This window comes from Muntiacus reevesi, chromosome 9, assembly GCF_963930625.1.
Source record: "Muntiacus reevesi chromosome 9, mMunRee1.1, whole genome shotgun sequence".
Lineage (NCBI taxonomy): Eukaryota > Metazoa > Chordata > Mammalia > Artiodactyla > Cervidae > Muntiacus > Muntiacus reevesi.
In genome coordinates, this window is record NC_089257.1 from 44,208,034 (window position 1) to 44,231,683 (window position 23,650).

At 40.3% G+C, this 23,650-nt stretch overlaps 1 pseudogene; it reads right to left on the bottom strand.

The window, feature by feature from the left end:
- Window positions 1–17,716: 17,716 nt before the first annotated feature.
- On the bottom strand, window positions 17,717–20,925 carry LOC136175894 (TBC1 domain family member 12-like; annotated as a pseudogene).
- Between the last annotated feature and the right edge of the window lie 2,725 nt (window positions 20,926–23,650).

Here is a 23,650-nt window from a genome sequence, read left to right on the forward strand (position 1 = left end):
GCTTTCAACCAATCTGCTTTTATTCTCCACTCTCTAAACTTCCAGAAATATCTTGAACCACTAATTCCGAGGCCTTTTGAGGGTTCTGCCATTTAGTTGTGGCAGTTTTTTGGTTTCCCCTAAGTGTTATATTTCTGCTTGCTTAGGTCAACTAAGTCATTAGACACCTATCCATCTATTTTTCAGTTTCCAAAATTTTCTCATAATCTCTTTTTTCTCACCTTCTCTGAAGATTTATACCTCAAAAAAAAAAAAAAAATCCCCTTAAACCCAGTTAAGGGATCAGACAAACCTCAGTATGGTGTCAGAGGAAGAACAGAGCATAGGAGATGGGGACACATTATATATAGATGAAGAAATCCAATTCCTTTTCTCTCACTTTCAGAAAATCCCTTCTTTTAGAGGGGTTTTCAAAGAGAGCAACCTTTTATGCCTGTGTTCAAAATATAATCTTTCCCCAAAAGTGCCCTGCATACCTGCATGCTCAGCTGCTCAGTCCTGTTCAACTCTTTGCAACCCCATGGACTGTAGCCCACCAAGCTTCTCGATCCATGAGATTCTGCAGGCAAGAATACTGCAGTGGGCTGCCATCTCCTCCTCCAGGAGATCGTTAAAACCCAGGGATCGAACCTGAGTCTCCTGCATCTCCTGCATTTACCACTGAGCCACCTGGGGAGCCCACGAAGTAGCCTAGATCTCTGCTGAGTTTTCTGTTGAGTTATCCAGCTTCTGTGGGCTGCTTTAGGAGGTCAGTTTCAGCCTTTAAAGGACAAATACCTGCTAGTGCTTGTGGAAATACAATTTCAATTCAGTGAATTCCTTGAATAATCACTTTAATTACAGCAGTTATAATTTAACAATTACAAAAACAATTATTATAAAATAAGGTATTTTATAGAGAGTGCACAAACAAGGACACTCCCTCCCATGAATGGGTATTGGGTTGGGCTTCTGTGGTCTTTGCCAGGTCATGTTGCCTCCCGGTAAGTCATCTCAAGGGCAGGTTCTGAAGGAGAGACCAACCCAAGCCAGTTCTGGAGGAGATGCAGACACGTGAGGCATGCCCAAGGGAGGGGCGGTTCATGCGCCAGGCGCTGCTACACAGACACGCAAAACTTGAGGTTCAGGTTGATACCAACCTGTAGGTCACCTCGCTACGGTGAGCCCCAGGGAAAATCAGGGAAAGCGGATCTGCCTGCTTCTCAGGGGCTGAGGCACCGCCCTCCCTTAGCCCCGCCCCTTAGCCCTCCACTTCCCGCCGGCGCACGTGGAGCCGGTGAGCTCCTGCCAGCTTTGAACTTGCAACCTGAACCACGCACAGGCCGTTGAGAACCCGAGCCACGCACAGGAAACGGCTAATGCCAGAAACGGCTGGGATGAGAGGAGGGAGAGAAGCTGGTGCGCAGAGGAGCCGCTGGCTGCAATGGGCTTTCCGGACAGGGAGGCCACAGAAAAGATGTACAAAGAAAAGTGGCTTGGTCAGAAGGAGGGGAGCGGCTGGGGAGACTAATGAGAGGAGGTAATGAAAGGAAGAGACCAGGATGAGAGGGAGGGGCTGCTTGAGAGAGCGATCAGTGGGGAGGGGAAATAGATGGGCAAGAAGAAGAAAGAGAACTAGAGGGTAAGAACTTACCTTGGGGACAGGAGGGACTTCAGAGGAGAGCCAGTGTGCTCACTTAGTCCAGCAAGAAGGGACCCTCACCAGGGACAGGTAGAACGCGTGTTGGTGTGAAGCCCAGATGTAGCCGCCTGGGTAAGCCTTAATTCTAACAGTTTTGATGACTGGCAAGCCTCCCACCCAGCAGAACTTGGAAGACACTGCTGTAACTGTTGGGCTGTGTTTTAACTGTTGTGATCTGACAAAATGCAAGTATTTAATAACCCTGCTTCATAGTCACATAATGCTTAATTAACCCTTTCAGAGTACTTTCTCTTGTTCTCTTATGGTAATGTCTTGAGATGGCTGCATTATCCCCATCTTTACAGGCAAAGATGTTAAAACAGAAATGACTTTGCTCAGAATCACGGATCAGCTAAATGATTCAGTAGAAAGAGCAGATTATTTGTGATATTATTGAAGCCAATATCTGCCAGTCTGGGATAAAATAACTAGAGTAGGATGTGACTTAATGATAAGAGGTGATATTATTGAAGCCATTATCTGCCAGTCTGGGATAAAATAACTAGAGTAGGATGTGACTTAATGATAAGAGGTAACACAGAACTAGTGACCTGAAGCCACAAAAAAATGTCTCCAGATTCAAAATCCATCTTCTCCAGAAAGGTCAATGCTCCTCACCCTGGGCCTCAGGCCTCCTGGTTCCCCTGCAGCATCTCTGAGTGTCCTCAGTGTGGGACCCGCTATCAGGCTTACCTGTACCCAGAGTAATAGTTTAGAAACTAGGGGCCTGTCTCAGTCTTTCTAGGCTGCTGTAACAGAATGTCATAGACTGGGTGGCTCATACACAGCAGAAATTTATTTTTTACAGTTCTGGAGGCTGAGAAGTCCAAGACCAAGGTGCTAGCAGGTTTGGCATCTGGTGAGAACCTGACTCCTAGATGGCCATCTTTATGCTGTAACTTCACAAGGTGGAAGGAGCAATGGCACTTCCTTGGGCTTCTTTTATAAGGGCGTTATAATCCCATTTATGAGGGTTCTGCTCAGATGATCTAATCACCCCAAAAGTCCTCAAAACGTAATGCCATCACCTCGGGGGTTAGATTTCAGCATATGAATTTTGGGGTAATATGGAAATTTAGACCATAGCAGAGCTAAAAAGGACCCCATGGTTAGGAGGTGTCAGATATGCTCAGGTGAAACTATTGTTCCTTTGTTCTTCAGGAGTGGGGCAGTGCTACAGCTTACTCTCTGACCTTCTAGACTGGCTTACCTGCCCTCCCTTATTGTTTCAGAAGCTGTTTAAATTTTCTTCTAATTACTGTGCAGGATCCATATGACTTAGGTGTTCTCTAATCTATTGATGCTGAATGCAAGGGAAGACTCACTGACTTTGGAATGGTGAGTAGGCGCCAGCTGCCAGAAGTTCTAGAGGAAGAACTTTCCAGGCAGACAGGAGGGAAATTCTCCAGGGTAGTAATGACCTTAGTGAGTCCAGGAAATAGAGCTCCCACAAGGCTGAGGAAAGTAAAGGGCCCTCACTAAGAGCCACACCAACCCCCAACCCGGAAAATGAGTATTTGAGAGGATATTAAGACCACAAACCCAATTCAAAACTGCAGTCTCTTAAGTGACTTCCATCTGAGGACTCTGTGGGGCGTCCACCACTAAGGGTGGGGATGCAGCTTCCCATTGTCCTCTCTGCAGAAAAATAGACATCTTTTAAATTGTCACTGTAGTACATAGAAGTTTATTACTCACTAGTTCAGGGCTTGTCAAACCCTCTCTCTATATATAGGGTTTTAACTGATTATCTGATGGTGGGTAGGGTGGTAATGGAACCTTAAGTTTCCACTAAAGTGTAAAAAATACTGCAGTGTAACACCACCACAAAGTCTTAATGAGCTTCGATTCAACCCTATTTTAATTGGGAGAAAATGATAATATAAAACTCTTAAATGATTATTTTTAAAAGACTTGTTTTTCAATTATTTAGATACCTGGAGTTATTTTGGAGTTATCCAATTATCGAGTTTCTGCATGTTGCCACCTTTCACCAAGCCACTACTGTCTCTCACCTGGATTGTTGTAATATTGGACTAATTTGTCTTTTTCACTTTCAGGTTTGAATCCTTGCAGGCTGTCCCTCAAACAGTAATCTGAGTGAATCTCCTGCACACTAAATTAGGATTTCTTTTTCCTAGTAATGGCAAGCTAGGTTATTTGGATCAACCCTCTGGCTGAAAATAACTTGAAAGAGGAAAACTGAGCAAAATATAAGAAAAATTTTCTTAAGATCAATGAAGAGATGATAAAACAGTAAAAATCAAGCTAAAATGTGAAGATTTAAGAGGGGTAAGAAGGTATGGGAGCCTCTTTCACCCTGAAGATATGCATATTCCCCCAAATCAGAATGTTAGTGTAGTAGGTCCCAGTACACAGAAATCAAAGCCAGGGGCTGGCAAAGTGGGGAGTCTAATGGAGACTCAGGTAAACAGGCTCTAAGGGATCCCCCATCCCCCTAAGTGTAGGAGAGGGGACCTATCTGATTTTAACCAAGAGCATATGGCAAACTGAGAGAATGTCACTCTCATGGTACTTATGTTATAAAAGTCTGTCTTGTGAGTAGACAAATGACAAGTTTAGGACAGCTTTGAGCAAGAAATTAAAGCCACAGATTTAATAAATCCTATGAACTAATAAAAATAAATTTAAAAAAAGAAATCCTATGAATTGCAATAAAAAGGAACCAACACCTAAAGTCATCATACTGAAATTATTTAAAAACCAAAGAAAAGGGCCAAAGCTTAAAATTGATTAAAGAAAAGGGCAAATTATGTTTAAGAAAGGTACATGGTACATGGGAGACAATAAATATTTGCTAAATGAATAAACTATTTGGGAGATTTTCTGCTTATTAGCTCTATGACCTGTGTCACTTGATCTCTTTGAAACTCAATCCCCTCACCTGCAAAATGTAGATAATAAAACCTACTTTATAGGGGAAATCATCAGGGTAAAGTTAATAATTCATTATACATAGAACACCTAACAATTCCTAGTATATATTAGATGTTCCTGTTCTAGGCTGATTTTCTCCCAAATTTGAGTTTGGGGTCTACTCTATGCAAATTTACTCTCTAATTCAGATCTCCCATTCAGGCTTTCTTCAGTTCCAAATATCCATCTAGAAATACTTCTATATCTAAAACACATTTCCTTCCTTCCCTTTTAAAGGGCTGGAGAAAAACAAGTCCTATTGCAGTAACACCTGTTCGGCCACAGGATAAAAAAAGGTAAATGAGCAAACATCTAACTTAGGGTGCACCTGCTAATTCTCTGACCTAAATTATACTCTGTGGTATTTTCTGAATTTCTGTCATGATAACAATTACCTGGGGGCAGTTTTTAGTAATATAATTTTTTGTTCTCTTTGCCTGGACAATACAAAATTTTTAGGTCTAAAGTAAAACCACAGAATCTGACTTTTTAACAAGCACCCAAGTGACTCACCTTCATAAAACAGTGGGAATAATGCCTAGGGAGTGAAGATTACAATATTGGCCAAGCCACTGATTAACATGAGTGAACAAATACTTCCTGCTATAGGAGAGGAGAGAAAAGAAACTACAAACAAGAGGCTGGCTCTATGAAGGCAGATGCAACAGGGCCTGTGTCTGGACAGGTTCACTGATTTTCCAGAAGACATAGGTGTACATGTACATAGGTGTACCTTATGGCAAACAGACCCTACTCCGGTTGAATGGGCAAAGGAGGGCCTTTGATTGTGGGGACCTAGGAAAGCTTTGTGAACGAAGTACAATCTGAGTTAGACTACTCTCTAGAGATTTTTCAAATGACTATAAAAAGGAATTCCTGGGAAGAGAAATAGTTTTAAGCAAAGTTGGTTCTAGAAAGAGCAAGGAAACTGAGCTATCCTTTCCATACCTTCCAGGGAATGCCTGTGCTCAAAGGGTCAAAGGTAGAAAGGACCAGGTGGAACTGAGTGGACAGTTTAAAGATTCAAAAAAACAGGATGGGTTAGGAAACAGACTGGGTGAGAAGAGGTTAGGAGCCCCTGAGACAGAGAAAGTCCAAGTTCACTTCCTGCCGCAGGACCCCTATTCCCCACACCTTCAGGGGTCAGTTTCTGATTCCGTAACTGACTGGAAGATCTGGAAACTTTGGTGCCCAAATGCCAGAACTCCCACTAATCTACTCCAATGATGTGTCGAGATCCTGAGATTCCCTCCTGAGACTTCAAATTCTTCCCTGCTTGCCCTGAATCCCGCCTGCCTATCTAGCATCATTTGTTCAGAAGTTCTGCTTGTTCTTGCATCAGGACCATTTTATTTTTCTCATCAGCAATTTCCTCTGCCCCAGGATATTTTTCTCCTCCTCTTCACTTAACTCATTTTATTTTTCAGATCTCTGTTTATATAGTTCTCATTGACAAGCCTTTTCTTACTTAGTCTAAATTATCCTCCACCCTTTATCTCTAACACATGCTTGGAATTTTTCTTCATAGCACTTGTCAGTATTTCAGATTACATACTTATTTGTGTTTGTGGCTCTCTCCCTTCACACAATAAACTCCATGAACCCCGTCTATTTCCCTCACCACTCTTGACTTGGTACCTAGCTCGGGGCAATCTTTCACCATTAATATTTGTTTACAAAAAAGGGGATAACCACCTTAATAACTATTAGCCTGAGTCATTGGCACGTCTCCTACTATAAGATCCTATGCATTCTCAAGAGCGTAATGCCTTTCCTGTCTCTTCCTCCAAAGCTTGTGCCTGGATTCATATCCTGATGCCAATATTCACTAGTTGTGGTCCACTGTTTACATTGTCTATGCTGTTTAAACCTGTTTCCTTTTCCTATAAAACTGAGATAATTTCTACTATGTATAGAGTCACGAGGAGGATTATGAAAGAATCCCTGTAAAACCTCTAACAGAGTTACCTGAAAAATAGTGATTGATAATGGTTAGCTGCCATTATTGTTGCTGCTAAGAGCTAATCACCTCCAAGATTCAAACCACAGGTTTTTTTCCCATAGGAAAGTTCTCCTTTTATTAATATCTATAAAGAGATCTTATAAATAAAATTTCATTTTATTTATATATATATAAATCTTATAAATCAACAAGGAAACAGAAAAATGGATGAAGGTTATAAACTTGCAAATTCACAAAAAATTCCAAAAATTTTAATATATGTTATCAGAGTAGAGACAGAAGGAGAGAAAGGGACATAGTCTGGCTCTCAGATACCGCTCACTCCTCCCCTCTTACAGTTTCTCCCCCTAGTGTCGGCAAAGAAGGAAAAGCACGTGCCTCCTCCCTTGAAGGGGTGGTGACCCCATGTCAACTTCTGCTTCTCTGGTTGACACAGCCTGGCATGATGCCCCCGTGAGCACTGGCCACGCCTCTGGTTCTTTACAGGGTGCCTCGTTCTCTGCCTCCTAGCATCCCCCTTGAATACCCCCTAACCAGAAATGTATCTCTGGGGATCGCCAGGGACAACTCATGCATGCCCCCCATGAAGTCTCCCGTGTGGCTCCTGCCATTGTCATCCCCCCACCCCAGAGCATTCCCACTGTCCAAGCACCCTGCTGTCAGCTGCTGCCAGGGTTTCACTTCCCAGGACACATGTTTTCCTCGAACTGTGAGGAGGATGCCCAACTCCCAACCCTGTGTGTCATACAGTTAAGATGGGTAGGATGGTACCACTCTCATAAGGGGATTCTACAGTGGACTCCTCTGAAGAGATTCAGTTGCTAAACAATCTAAAAGGCCTCCCCTGGAAGTGGTCCCAGAGCATGACCTGGGGAGATTATTGGACTTAACAATCCTCCATTCTACCTTCATTCCTTGTTACCCTCTTTACTATTTTTCAATTTATTCCCTTCTTAAGGTATGATTCAGCAAGGTGAACATCCCCCAGGAGGTTGTTAGAAATGAAGAATCTCAGGCCCTTCTGAATCAGATCCTGCATTTTATAGCAAGACTCCCAGGTAATGACTATACACATTAAAGTTTAAGAAATTCTGATGAATGGGACAGAATTTTTTAATTCTTTCACTTGACTGACTTAGATTCAAGTTCATTTTTAGCCCCCATAGGTCTATTTCTTCCTTTTTACATGCCCTGTTGATTGGACAGAATTTTTGAATTCTTTCACTCGACTTACTTAGATCCAAGTTCATTTTTAGCCCCCATGGGTCTATTTCTTCCTTTTTACATGCCCTGTTAATTGGACAGAATTTTTGAATTCTCTCACTTGACTTACTTAGATACAAGTTCATTTTTAGCCCCTATAGGTCTATTTCTTCCTTTTACATGCCCTGTTACTAGCTAGAGGTACTTAGCTAGTCAACCCATGGTGTCTACCACAGTAGTTCTGTAGGGATTCCGTGAAAGCAGACTCACATCTGTTCATTGTAGACTCCCTAATAATTAAAAAGAAATAACCCAGTATGAAAGGTTATCACAGAGAGATAAAGGGTAGATTTTGAAGGAATGTTGAAGGCATCTGCACCTATAACTCTGTAATACCCTCTGTTTTAAGATATTTCAATACATTACGGAGGCAGGGGAATGATTATGATGGACCAACTTTGTTAGCAAATGTACACATTCACTCTGTAGAAATAAACAGCACAGATTACATTGAAATCGTACATGTAGATGATAATGTTGTTGTTCAGTCATCAAGTCGTGTCTGACTCTTTGCAACCCAATGAACTGCAGCATGCCAGGTTTCCCTGTCCCTCGCCATCTCCCAGAGTTTGCCCAAGTTCTTATCCCTTGATTTGGTGATGCCATGCAACTGTCTCATGCTCTGTCATCCTCTTCTCCTTCTGCCTTCAATCTTTCCCAGCATCCGGGTCTTTTCCACTGAGGCAGCTCTTCGCATCAGGTGGCCAAAGTATTGGAACTTCAGCTTCAGCATCAGCACTTGCAAGGAATTGATTTTCTCTAAGAGTGACTGGTTTTATCTCCTTGCTGTCCAAGGCACTCTCAAGATTCTTCTCCAGCACCACAGTCAGAGAGCATCAATTCTTCGGCCCTCTGCTGTCTTTGTGGTCCAGCTCTCACATCCATACGTGACTACTGGAAAGACTGTAACCTTGACTATACATACCTTTGTTGGCAAAATGATATCTTTGCTTTTTAACACACTATCTAGTTTTGTCATAACTTTCCTGCCAAGAAGCAATCACCTTCTAATTTCAAGGCTGCAGTCACCATCCGCAGTGATTTTAGAGTCCAGGAAGAGGAAATCTGTCACTGCTCCCACCTTTTCCCCTTCTATTTGCCATGAAGTGATAGGACCAGATGCCATGATTTTAGTTTTCTTTTAATATTGAGTTGTAAGCCCGCTTTTTCATTCTCCTCTTTCACCCTCAACAAGAGGCTCTTTGCTTCCTCTTCAGTTTCTGCCATTAAAGTGCATCATCCACATATCTGAGGTTGTTGATATTCCTTCTGGCAGTCTTGATTCCAGCTTGCAACTCATCTAGCCTGGCATTTCGCATGATATGCCCTGGGTATAAGTTAAACAAGCTGACAATAAACTGCCTTGTCATACTCCTTTCTCAAACTGGAACCAGTCAGTTGTTTCATACAAGCTTCTAACTGTTGTTTCTTGGCCCACACACAGGTTTCTCAGGCAAAAGGTAAAATGGTCTGGTATCCCCCTTTTTTTTAAGAGTTTTCTATAGTTTGTTATGATCCACACAGTCAAAGGCTTTATTTAGTGTAGTCAATGAAACAGAGGTAGATGTTTTTCTGGAATTCCCTTGTTTTCTCTACGATCCAGCAGATGTTGGCAATTTGATCTCTGGTTTCTCTGCCTTTTCTAAATCTAGCTTGACCATTTGGAAGTTCTTGGTTCACATAATGCTGAAGCCTAACTTGAAGGATTTTGAGCATAACCTTTCTAGCATGGGAGATGAGTGCAATTGTCTAGTAGTCTGAACATTCTTTAGTACTGCCCTTCTTGGGAATCGGAATGAAGACTGATCTTTTCCAGTCCTGTGGCCACTGGTGAGTTTTCCAAATTTGCTGACATTGAGTGCAACACTTTAATAGCATCACCTTTTAGGATTTTAAATAGCTCTGCTGGAATTCTGTCACCTCTACTAAGTTTATTAGCATATAGATGATCCTTGAAGGTAATTCTTTCCTCATCCCATGATTTGTATCGAAGATCAGTTTGAGGACATTACTGCTGTCAGCAGAGGTTGAAAATGGCTGGTGTTCACCTGCCACTCCAAAGTGAAAGGTCTCTAAAATTCACCCAAAGTTTCTTTGGCACACTCCTTCAGATTGAAGTCACACGAAATGCAGAGAACTGCCTTGTGAGTGAGATTTTAGATTTCACTGCGCCTTCCTCATGGTTTGGTTTCTCCGTGATTTTGACTGGCTGAATGAGCCACCACTGATTCTTTTTTCCTGCTCTGATTTTTCTTTAAACAGCCTTTAGCTCTAGAACTTTCTGTTTGATGAACCCCATGGAATATTATCAATATAAGAAGCCAATGCTGGAAGACCCTTTAAAAAAGCATCCTATCCTGCTAGTATTTTCCTGCGTGGCTGCTATATTCTTTGTGGTTGACAAGTTTCTCAGAATCTCCAAGGTCTTTTCTCTTGGGGATGGTTCTACAGGGGAAAGTCCTGTAGAACCATTTTAGGGGGATAGTGGTTGGCTTATTAGAAGTTTGGAAAGAGACTGTCTTCTTTGGAGCAAACTTGTACAACCATTATGTGGAAAGAGTAGCGTCTGATAGGATGTGCTCTGAAAGCAACTTTAATTTTTTTCCTGACCCCTCTGCTCAGAGGCTTGTTTCTTCCTTTTCTGTGGATGAAATCTTAAGTGGGTCCCTGTAGCTCTTCCAGACACTCTTAGAAAAATGAGTGCTTCCGGTCAATTTTAGTCATAAAATAGCCTCATTTCAGTCATTGAAATGTCCAGTCCCATGTAACTCTGAACTTGATTTAAGACAAATATTTTCCATTTCTCTGCTTCCCCAGCCCAGGCTGATTCCAGGGCCCAAGGGAGCAGGAGAGGCACAACTGTCTTCTGTTTTCCCACCTAAGGCTTCTGCTCCTCCAAACCCACTCACTCTAGGACTTGGGTCCAACAGGGCTTGGGGATGGAGGTGGGAGGAGTGAGAGGAGGAAAGGCCTTACTTTAGGGAAACTGTAACACTTAGTGGTGCTGGTGATGACCCAGGATTCTGATGGATATTCACTGTGGACTCCTCTTACTAGGCAGCTTCATGGGGCCCTTGGAAATGGGTCTGCTGAAAACACTGGACCTCCTGTGCTGGCCGCCTGTTCCACTGACTTCTGCATCTGATTTGAAATCTCTGTTGCCTAGTAGCAAGCCCACTTAGGTGGGGTCTCCTTGGAAACAACCCTCAGGCTCCTTCTCTCACTTCCCCCATTTGGCCCACTAGAAGCAGGCACTTCTGCTCTGAGTTTAATGGTTTATGCACTCCTCCTCATCCTAGCACCTGACTCCAGCTGCAGCCATCCGCCTTTAATCCTCCTGGGTATGGGTCAGACACCAGTTGTTTCAGTCCACTCAGTTTTAAGAAAACTGATTTTGCAAAGCCCTTTCTCACGAGATTTGAGATAAAATGGTGTGCAGCCTTGGGTAAGTGGAGGAAGGTAGGAGGGAGAATGCTACAGGGCATCAACTGTTTTTTCCAAAATGTCTTTTCTTTGACCTCAAACATAGAGGACTTGAGGGGTGAGTGTTTCTCTAAAGGTCACAAAGCTATCTCTAACTTGCTGTTATTCAGTCGCTTCAGTCACGTCTGACTCTGCAACCCGATGGACTGTAGCATGCCAGACTTCCCTGTCCTTCACCATCTCCTGGAACTTGCTCAGCCTCACGTCCATTGTGTCGGCGATGCCATCCAACCATCGCATCCTCTGTCCTCAACGACCTCTTCCTTTCCCTGTCCATGAAGGTGGTCTCGAAACCCACTTTGAAGTAAGGGGACTTACTACCTATTCCTTTCTTTGCTTTTGGGCCTCAGTTGCATCGGAAGCAGAGGAGAGCCCATTTTAGCATGATGGCCTGTTTTCTAACTCCACTATGCACAGGGGAAGTTGCATTTTAGAGCCCTCAGAGGAGAAAGCATCTCCTACCATTTTTTTGGGCACTATTTTAGATGTATGAGTGACAGACTACTCCTTTCTTTCTTTTTGGGTTTTTTTTTTTTTTTTTTTCATTTTTTTACAGTATATTTTTGTGAGGGTACCTTTTTCACTATCTCTTTTTATTTTTTTTTAACAATTTAAAAATGAGATTAAGTGATTCACCATGACTGAGTCAAAAAGAATTTTTATAGAGAAGCAGGGGAGACCTGCTGTTTTTTCTTGTTGAAAGCAGTTTAAGGCAACTGCTTTTAGATTTCTGGATGTTTTCTTTTTATATTGGAAATTGAAGTTAGGGAAGTTTTAAACAAGTTAAAGTGTGGTTTTTTTTAAAAAAATTTTAACCTTCAGTTTTTCACATCAGGGTTTTAGAAACATGAGAGGAAGGTTGATTTTTTTTTCCCACTGTATGTGGCCTGGGTGGTGATATTGCAAGTGGTATATGGAGTGTCTCAACTGATTGAATGCTGTGGGATACTTGGGTTTGGAGAAGGATTGTAAACATAATCTCAGAGCAATAAGATGGAACCTGGGAGTAACTGGATTACAGACAAGTCCAGTAGGACCATATCTTTGTAGCTTTGTAAGGAGTGACATCTGCATCTCAACCTTAATGATAACCTTACATAGGGAAAAAAATGAACTTGAGAAGGCCTATGTATTGTCTATGTACACTCTTCCCATTATCTGATTCTGACACTCTTGAAGCTTTCTTGCTCCTTGAAGTTGTAGATAATAGCAATGCAAAACACCTCCCTTACCCCAAACCCCACCCCGCAAAAAACTCAGTTTGGGTTCCATTTGCACATGCATTTTAATATTCCTAATCCATAAAGGTGCCTGTTCTTTGGGTTCTCATTAATAAGTTTAAAAAAATCCTTTTAATACATATTTATATGTGTATTAGAATCATACTTTTTAAATTTTGAAAATGGCCTTTTAACACTTTTGGGGGTCCTCCATTAAAATGCATAATGCATTCATCTGACAGAGCCAGGTAAACCTCATCACCAAAGATGTGGTTACGCTCAGGCACATCTCTTCTTGACTCTCAGAGGTGAATCCAAAGTGACAAGGCATCTTTGCTATTTTTCTGATTTAATTTTCCTCTCTACAGATTTTGTGTTTTGGTTTTGGTTCATTTATAGCCAGTACTCATTAGTGGCAGCAGTGACTGAGAATTTGGTCTTTGACCATTTGGCGATCTCTGTAAATGGACTAACTAATAATGGGCTACAGAGATCTATGCTCTGCTGGGTGAAAGATGATGGAGAATTTGGACTGTTAGTCATTTTTGTTTGTCTCTTTTGAGCCCAAATCTATTGAGCCCTTTGCCCTTTAAGAAGGAGAACAACTCCTTCATACCAGGATTGGTGAGATTTTACTCGTGACCTGTGACTGAAATTTTAGATCTGTGTGTCAGAAAAACCTTTATCCCTCATTCTGTAAGTGTAATATTTTCACACTTGCTGAGGGTATTGATAAATTTGATTATAAAGTCTCATGTTAATTGAGCTCTTTTCAGATTGACTGATAGAGATAAGTGAAAATAAAAGTCACTCAGTCGTGTCCAACCTCTTTGCGACCCCATGGAGTGTACAGTCCAAGAATTATCCAGGCCAGAATACTGGAGTGGGTTGCCTTTCCCTTCTCCAGGAGATCTTCCCAGCCCAGGGATCGAACCCAGGTCTCCCGCATTGCAGGCAGATTCTTTACCAGCTGAGTCACCAGGGAAGCCGGATAGAGATAAATAAGAGCTTAAATTAGGCAAATATTCCTTAAATTTTCAGAAAGTGGTGAAAATGAACTTCTAAATCTTTAAATGTGTTGCACTAACAAAACCCACTCAATAATATCTTTAAAATTCCAGTTTACGAATTTAAGTAAATCTTTGGAAAATGAGTAGTTTAGCATTTGGAGTTTAAGAAAAACAGCTATATTTTCTCTAATTTATAGATGTTAAGTGTAATTCCTAACAGTACTCTACTTGGATATGTTTTTTCTAAACTATACAAGTTTATTAAGTCAGATTAGTTAGCATAACTCATAACATTTAAGATTATGAAAAATGAAAAGTTGTGTTTCACTAATCAAATCATTATTCTGAAAATCTTTTATTTCACAGTAATTATTCTGAAAATAGCTTTTATTTCAACAGTAATTTTGTTTTGCAGTATGTTAGTTTGAAGAGAGTTTCCAAGAGTTTTAGGTAGCTTAAAACCTTGGACTGATACTAAAATTAAGTAATGGATAGTTATTGCATACCAAGGTCATTCTTAAGTAAGATAGAATACTGGACATTGATTACTAAGCATAAATTTAAGTTTATGTATTTTTGTGTCATATTTATATGCTATAGAGAGGCTGTATCTTTGAGTCTGTTAATGTAGCCTCTGTGATTTAATGCTTGATTATCTGAGGTGGACCTGATATAATAATAATAGAAATAAAGTGCACAATCAATGTAATGTGCTTGAATCATCCCAAATCCATCCCCCACCCCCCAACCATGAAAAATTTGTCTTCCGTGAAACTGGTCCCTGGTGCCAAGAAGGTTGGGGACCTCTGTAAATGAACATGTTCTTCATTTTTGCCACTTCGATAAGTTGTACTGTAAGGGATATATGTGGCTATGGAAAGTTGTATTATGTGTATCCATGAATCCTGCTGCTCTATTTAAAGGCTAAAATGTTGGTATGTGGGACTTTCCTAGTGGTCCAGTAGTTAAGACTCCGTGCTTACACTGGAGGGGGCACAGGTTCAATTCCTGGTTGGGGAACTAAGATACTACATGTGATATAGTCAACAAATAAAAATAAAAATCTGGTATGTGACATACTTCACAATTATCCACCTCATTCCCCCCCGTCAACCTAAGTTTTCTCTGAAATGGAAGTTTACTTTGGTTAAAACTTGGAATTTATGTTAGTGGCTGATACTATATTGAGAAGTAATAGAGAAATACAACTGTGTATGTGCTCCTATTTATCGAGGGGAAAAAAAGAGTAGTTTTATCCTAAAACAATGGGTCTCAGGGGTTTGTTTATATGTATGATCTGTTTTGTCTCCAAAACCCCTTTGCCCTGTTGAAACGTACTGAGGATGTTTGGGGGCGGGGACGGTGGTTAGGGGTTGTGTAATTAATTGTCACTACTTGCCATATTGGAAACTGAATTGAGAAATGTTTATAATTCTCACTTATTGAGTCATTTGAAGATAACAGCAATGACTATTTTGCATATTAATAACATCTTCATATTTTGAAATTCATTCTCACATTATAGATGCCCTGAGATGGGTCCTAATATAAAGTGTCAGTTTGTTCCAATATATAAAAGAACGCAATAAAGGGCAAAGCTTGTAAATAATCTACCATTTTAACCAGTTTTAAGTGTACATTAAGGTATATTCACATTGTCATGCAACTGTCACCACCATCCATCTCCAGAAATTTTTCAAATTCCCAAGCCAAAATTTTAACTTCCCGTCCTCACCATCTCCCAACCCTTGGCAATCACTAAATTTTATTTGCCTTGGTTTATAATACCTGAGTCTGAAAAGTTATGAAATGTGTTAAAATTTCACCAAAGCTTGCTCATTTTTAATGGTCTTGTTTCCGTGTTACTTCCCACTGCCTTCGCCTCCAGTATGGAAAGTTCTTTTCATCTATGTACTTTGCCTAGATAGCAAAAGATTGTGTCTTAACGATACATTAATTATATTATGTTCTTGATTATTTTTAAAAAGCAAAATTTCCTCACTTAGAATAAAACCAAGTGTTACAGTTTACAATTGTGTTACATCTTATCTTTAGATGTTTTATTGTCACCTTCAAATCATAATATTTGAAGAAAAACAACAGTAATTTCTGAGGAACTCATGATTCTATCTTAAGAGTTTAAATCTTCTGACAACTTTTGATTTTTGCCTCCCTAAACCTATCTTTGATATTTCTAAGTGGGTCTCTCGAGCTCCAAAAGATTTTTTTGCTTAACTTATGAAAGAGGGATGTTGTTTCTAAATAATTAGGTTGTATTTATGTTGCTATTTATGAGTTTCATGGAAAGATTTGTCAAATCAGAAAAAAATGCTTAGCGTTCCCCAGGTTAAATTTGTATAAGTAAAATTTTATTTCTGTAACTATCTTGGGACTTCAATGATGTTGAGACTTGTTGATATTTGTTTATCTTCATCCCAAGGTTGCTTTGCTTGATGTTAGGCAACAGCAAAATAGTGTTACTAATCATAATTTTAGTTATTTAAAATGTTTACTTGGTTTAAATCTTTCTCCTTTAATGCGAAACCTGAGTCTTCTAAGCCAGTGGTTATCATTTGGGGATAAATATCAGACTTATCTATGTTGCTGTTTGTTTAGTTGCTAAGTTGTATCTGACTCTTTGCGACCCCGTGGACTGTAACCTGCCAGGTTCCTCTGTCCATAGAATTTCCCAGGCAAGAATACTGGAGTGGATTGCCATTTCCTTCTCCAGGCAATGGAGATTTATCCGTAGAGGTTTTTTTTAATATAAATGTTTAGAACCTACTCTGAATCTCTTAACTTGATATTCTTGATATATTATTGGTATATTTTAGTGTATTATGTATACAACAAGTAGGGAGTTTTGCATATCCCAAGAATTTTTCCTCTGTAACATCTTACAGATGTTCATTTATTTTTATAAATTGGTTGTAAAGTTCAATATCTTCTTTGAAAATAGCCTTTATCATTATGTACATAGACATTTTGTCATAGCTTTATGTGTTTATTTATTTGGATTAGCATTGTTTTGCATGACACAGAAACAACCAAATTTCCTTGTCAGTTACATCTTGATATGAACTCTCTCCATCAATGACCATAGTCATTTTAAGTCTGGCATCTACAGACAGTTTTTATATTACTTGTAAGCTCCTTTGAAGGCTCTGCAATCAGCTGCAGGGGCCAGATCACGTCTTTGACGAAGATGCATGGTCCCCAGAGTCCAAAGAAAAGGACTGTACCAGTTACTTCAAACTACTGACACTTCAGTGAATAATAACTCTTGGATATAGGCTTCTGATGTCATCACTTAAACAACTTTAAGACTGCCCTGAAGAGGAAAGACCATGCTAATGGTCTAAATTAGGATCTACAGAACTCTTTAGTAAGAAGCAGATGGGTTCATGATACTGCTAACCCAAGATCCAGCAGGACAAGAAATGATTACATAGAATGGATGAACTAATGAGAGAAGATTGTAGCTATTTGTTTGGAATATTGTTGATATCGTTTTAATGTTCTAATTTTCTGGATACATAAGGAAGCCCTTCTTATTAACTTATTTATAATCCATAACAATTTAGTAAAATTTGATTTTGTAAACTGAATGAAACATCTTTAGATGATGTTTTATTCTCCCTACTTGACTCCCCTTCCAAATTCAGAAACTTTTATTAAATATTCTTACTTTTAAATGATAACATAGTTATTTGCAAAGGTTCAGTAAGAATCTACCCTCCTTTTTACTAAATATAATTGGGAAAATGGTTACATAACAGAAGCTTTGTCTGGAATGTTATATTTGAAAATGATGCTTATTTAGTTGGGTATGACAACCCACTGTCTTTTCTCTCCAAAACTATTTTAAAATGTTATTGCATTCAAATGTTACCCCAAATTATGGAGTATGAACTAACCATTTACACTTTATCTTTTGTAAAATGGCTCTCCCTACAAAATACCTTTTTAAAATAATATTGTCAATAGATTTTCATTTCTGTTGCTTCAGACACAAAATTCAAAATCAGCAGTTTTCCATCTCTCCCTTCTTTTGAACTGCTCCAACTATCTCCATGCTGCTTACATGGGAAACAAATGACTGTTATAAAAAATACTTCTTTACGTTTCAATTGGTCTGTTAATTATGAAGATTAGCTGTTCAAAACAGTACTGTTATTTTGTCTCCTTCTTCAATATCTTTCATCATTGACCCAAAGACCTAAGTCCATTAGTTGGTGCTTTTCTGCATCTGAGTGGCTGCAATACAGCTGAACAGCTTTTCCAGTGTGAGGTTCTCTGCAAATTTATTTAGAAACTGCGTTATGTGAATAAAGTCTATCTGAAGGAAAATGTCTTCATATTGCTGGAGGATTCTTATCCCACTTCCAAATAAAAAGTCCTCCCCATCTCTGCAAAATACATCCCGGACTGGACTGGCTAGATCAAGCAGAACAGTGATTTGTGATACTGTGTGAAGATCTAATCTGTCAAGTATATGTCTAGAGTGAGACCATAAGACTATTTAATATGAAGAAAAAGAGTAAAGAGACTGCCCTCAAAGAATACTTCAAATGTTCCAAAATATTTCAACATCTGGCTACAATTCACACAGAAAAAGGCCAACTGGAATGACTTATGCATGAGATTCCCAATGAAAGTATCTACTGCTTCCAAACTGAGCATGAACACTGCCACAATGAAGGACATCCCTTGGACATAACTGACATCAGGTCTGCAGCATGAGAATCCTCCTAAGATACTATATAAAACATCGTGATATGGACTATCCATCTGAAAGATGTAGAAAGATGAAAAGGCATACAATAATTGAGCTTAATTCCCAACCAGCATCTGGACCATCAACAGATACACATTCTATATCCTAGAAAAGTATATATTTAGAACTTGTTTCGCTGAAGCCTTCACGCCATCTCTTTCCTCTGGGGAGGAATATTGCATAAATTTAGGAGTGATATTCAGTTCTTTTAATACAACGAGACTCCAAGCTTTACCATGAACACTAGGGGGCAATCCCTGCACCTTAATTCTCCAACCTTTCTCTTAACTATGAGTTACTTCCCAGCCTGGCAGTATTTCACTGGTCCAAATTACCACTGCATTTGAAATACTTTTTCTTAATCTTTTTCTTTTTTTAGCATGCTGCTTGACTTTCTCAATTTAAGGCTCAGCTCAGAGGTCCCGTGTTCTTTTCACTGAGGTTAAAGTTTCTTCCACAGATTTGGCAGGAAGATTTTCTTGAAGTAGCCAAAGATTTCAATGGGACACTAAAGCAATCATCAGTCATATGATGGCCCACACTCGAGAATCGGGATGGAGGTAGAAGGTGGCTTGAATTCAAGCTTCTCACATCTTAAAAACTGAAGCAGTGATTTACAGGTCCCCCCTGTTCATTCGTGCTTTGTTCCTGATGAATGGTTCTTGGATTTTCTGAAGATCCTCTCTGGAGGGGATTTTATCGAATAATTTCAAACCAGGAGCACCATGGACAGCTGATCTAAGCCCCTGTCAATCCTATTTGGAAAAGGTTTCAGAGAACCAAGGGCAGATAGAGGAACTGTTTGGAAGAAGAGTGAGAAAATCACACCTTCTAACTCCCAGCTGCTTCAAGTCCGTGGTTTTTGGTGTCTGCAGCTACCAGGCATCTCCTTTGCAGAAGACTGGCTGCTCATACTAGCAGTGACCTTGTCAGCAGGCCCCTCCAAGTGGACACAACCCCAGGGACAAAAGAAGATCTCAGGGAACTAAGGTTGACTTTATGGGTGACTTCATTGCTGACAATGCTCTCCTGGCACCTCGCTTACAGGGTCCAGCTGGTAAGGAAGGTCACTTCCATGACAGGAGCCTAGAGATGTTTTGAAGACTTTGAGAGGAGAAGTCACCACAATGTATCATAAGTCCTGCAGATGAAACCTGGTGGATAGTTTCTTGGGCATGGCTTCCTAGCCTCAGGACAGCAAGTAATAGAGGCTTTTAGAATTTCAACCTGAGATTCCTTATGGAAACCTCCAGCAGAGTAAACTTAAGGCCTTTGTGGTAACATTCTTGCTGTACCTATGTAAATAATCAGGTCATATCTAGTAAGGCCACATTCATTTTGTGATTAGGTTTTGAGATTCTTTTTGATCAAAAGTGGGGAGCCTGTAGGGAAAATATGTGCATAAATGGAAAAATAAGTGTTTATTCTAAGAGGTTGTCTGATTCTGATTCTGTAAACTGTAGATAACTGATAGCAATGCCAGATAATTCTTGTCTATTGACATGCAAACAAATTCTGTCTAGAGAGAAACAGTCAAAAAATCAGTTTTGACTCTATTTGTACATTTCCATATTCCTGACTTTTAACTGTCTGTTCTTGGTAATCTTCTTTGACCTGGTTGTATCACTTTTGTTTTCTATGAATGAGTTAAATAAAATCTTCAGCTCATTTTCATTCCTATATCTGTATGAGAGCCATGATTTTACTTGCATTTAAAAATGATCTTTTAATGCCTACTTGGAATTAAACCACCCTTTAGTGGCTGATCATGTGTGCCCTGAGCTTTTGCTTCAGCCCCAAAAGGCCTTAGAGAGCAACTTTTCTTAATTTCCATTTTTGTGTATGTGTTTCATGTGTTAGTAGTGCATGCATGCTCAGTCATTTCAGACATGTCCAACTTTTTGTGATCCCATGGACTGTAGCCCACCAGCCTCCTCTGTCCATGGAATTCTTCAGGCAAGAATACTGGAGTGGGTTGTCGTGCCCCTCCTCCAGGGGATCTTCCCAACTCAGGGATCAAGTCCACATCTCTTACATCTCCTACACTGGCAGGCGGGTTCTTTACCCCTAGCACCACCTGGGAAGTACATGCATGTAATTTGCAAATATATACTGAGGTTGCATGTCCAACTTTTTCCTCCCAGGATGTGCAGTCAAGATTAGAAAATAGTAGGATACATCATGAAAACATCTTCCTACATCGTGTCCTCACCAATTTGGTTTTGGGAAGGTTTGACCTTTGTGTTCGTTTATCCCACTGTTCATCCAGAAGAAGCATGCCAACTTTCCTGATTATATTCCTGAGAATTTGTCCTCTGAAATTAAGGCCTTTATTTTGCTCAATTCTGATACCTAGAAATGTGCTTGGAACATAGTAAACACTAAATATTTAATGAATTTTACAGTGGTTTAACTTAATATCCTATGTTTAACAATCATTCCTCCTCTGTATTGGCCTTTCTGGCTTAGATATCGGAAACCTTGTAACACCGATGTAGATGAACATATTCACTTAGGAGTAATATGGAACTTTCCTTAAAACACGGGACCTCATAAATCTCATTAGTCCCATACCCTTTGATCAGAACCATATTCCGTTCTCCTCAGGGTGACCAATTGTCCCAACTTACCTGAAACTGAAGGGTTTCCTGAGATGGGAAACTTTAGGTATTAAAACAGAGACAGCCCTAAACAGATCAGGATGGGCTGGTCACCCCAGTTCCAGTGGGTACCTGCCAAAGACTGTTCCTTTGTCTCTACAATAAGCTGTAAGTGAGCAGTAGCACATGAACATCAGCCTTCTGTGGATTCTAGAAAACAGATTTGTTGATCGATTTTCAGTACCCTACACAGTAGAGCTCGGTCTGGCTCACAGAGGATGTGAAGTGAAAGTTGCTCACTTGAAAAAGCTGTGCCCGACTCTTTGCGACCCCAGGGACTATGCAGCCCACGGAATTCTCCAGGCCAGAATACCGGAAGTGGGTAGGGTAGCCTTTCCCTTCTCAAGGGGATCTTCCCAATCCAGGGATCAAACCCAGGTCTCCAGCATTGCAGATGGATTCTTTACCAGCTCAGCCACAGGGGAAGCCCTCACGAGAGGATACGGACTTGTGAAGACGTGATGGTAGCATACCCTCTCCCCAGACCGTGAAATTATGTGTAGGTTAGCTGCATATTTATAACCACCCTCCAACACAATAGCAACCCAAGCCTCCAGAGGCAGTGCATAAATGATGTACCCAAAAAAATACCCAAAGCAGGATATATTTCTTCTTGGCGATTTTTGTTCTTTTTCGTAACTGGGCCACCCAAATGAGCCACATACAGGAAATCTGAGACTGTCCACATGGTGAGATCTGACCAAAGCGCCACTGTGATGTTGCCCAAGGGTGATGTTTCACAGGGTTGAGGCCTCCTACAGTCATAGCAGGGTGGGAGAGAACAACCACTGAACTCAAAGACCACGCTAGTTATTTTGATCATGGCAAAACCATCCAGGAAGTGCCTGACAAGACCCTTGACCTCCAGGCAGGCATGGTTTGTTAGATAACCTTTCAGTTGTGAACTAAATAGCACAATCTTTGTATAAAGAGCAGCAGCAATGAAGGGGGTGATAGAAGCAGCTCTTTCTCTGGTGAGAAGTAAAGCTTATACAGAGCCATAAGGATGGACAGCAGAAAAACCACTGAAAGGAGTATCTTATTTTATTCTCCTCATCTGCTCAGGTCTGTCTTGTTGAGAGCTGACCAAGGACCCACATATACTGACTCAGAGCCACATTAAAAAATATGATCGGTATCCTATTATTCACCAGAAAGGCATTGGCTTCTGGCAGCTTCTAAGAAGGTTAAAGAATCCAGAAAGTGACTGATTAAGGTTTTGCCCTATATGCTTAACAGCTTTCCACCCTGGGTCACATGTTAGCCATCCCCCAATCCCTACCCTGGACAACTGAAGTCCACAGGATATGTTTGGGTTTGTTACCTGACCAGAAAAATATTTTATTTATCCTCCATTCACCACCATTCTAACAGTCCTTAAAATGTTGACAACACATCTGCAACAGGCTTTGAATGACTTTCATATTTTGATGTGCTGGGTAAGTTCAGCTACCGTCTCCCCACCATGAGAACAATTTTTTGACCCCTCTCCAACCCACCAGAGCCAAATGTAATATTCAGGATACATTTACTTTAAGTTTTATTTTAGAGTCTCTGGGTACCCTTCTGGTCATTTTGGGGAATCTTAAAATCAAAATTCAAGAAAATATTCAGTAGCCCCAATATGATCCATAAGATTTTCCAGCACATATTGCTTTCCAGAAATTGTTCTACCTCCAGACAACCTTCGTTGGGGTCCCAGATACATTTCCCTATTTTCCTTTCTCAGAAGCTCCCTATGTTCCCTCCACTGGGTCCTGACTGAGCTGGACAATCCAGCACAATGGACAGTGACTTGGCTGCCTTGACAGGCTGTGCAGGTAGCCTTGACACAGTGACTATATTTGTGGGAAGCATGCCTCTCAAGTGGGAATGCGGCTCTGTCTTAAAATTCTGCTTGTTATTTTCAGGCAAACTGCTGACAAGCCTGATCAGCATCCATTGACCTGAATACCCTTTTCTACATCATTAAGTACCATTTTAGCTTCCTGCTGTGATGATGACATGTAGCTTCACTAGATTCACAGTTTCTCTTTCCACTTTCTGTATCAACACACCTAAAGCACAATCAGAAAATAATATCTAAAAACAATTGCTAAATGCCTAAGAAAAATGCTCATAGATAAACATGCTCTTGTCCTTTTCTTTCTTTAACTAAATATCACAACTGATAAATGATCTTAAATAGTTTTGCTCACTTTTATTTCACTCTGCTGGTGGCTCTGATATTGTTTGATCTCGTTGCCTTTATGTTAACACATCCAAGAACACTGTCACATTATAACAAAGGCACAAATAGATGTCCAGATAATGGGTGCTAGTATTTCTGTAAAAGAACAAAATTTCCCCCAAGTCCCTATGCAAATGCTTCCACACACACCTGTGTTGTTCCTTTGGGTATTTTTTATTTTAATGTAATGTCTTTGGTGGGGCAAAGGGGTTACCCTAAATTCACTTTGCAACTTTTTCCATCATGCACCATAGGCACAGACATAGACATTATAGAGTCTTCACAGCTGCCAAAGTTGGTTCTGTATTACTGAATGTCAGGCTGAGTAAGAGGTTCATTTTGACTTGACAGTAAAAACCGTTCAATTAATGCTTCAACACAGTCTCATATTGAGAGAGAGCCATAAGGCAGGTTAATTACTAGCTA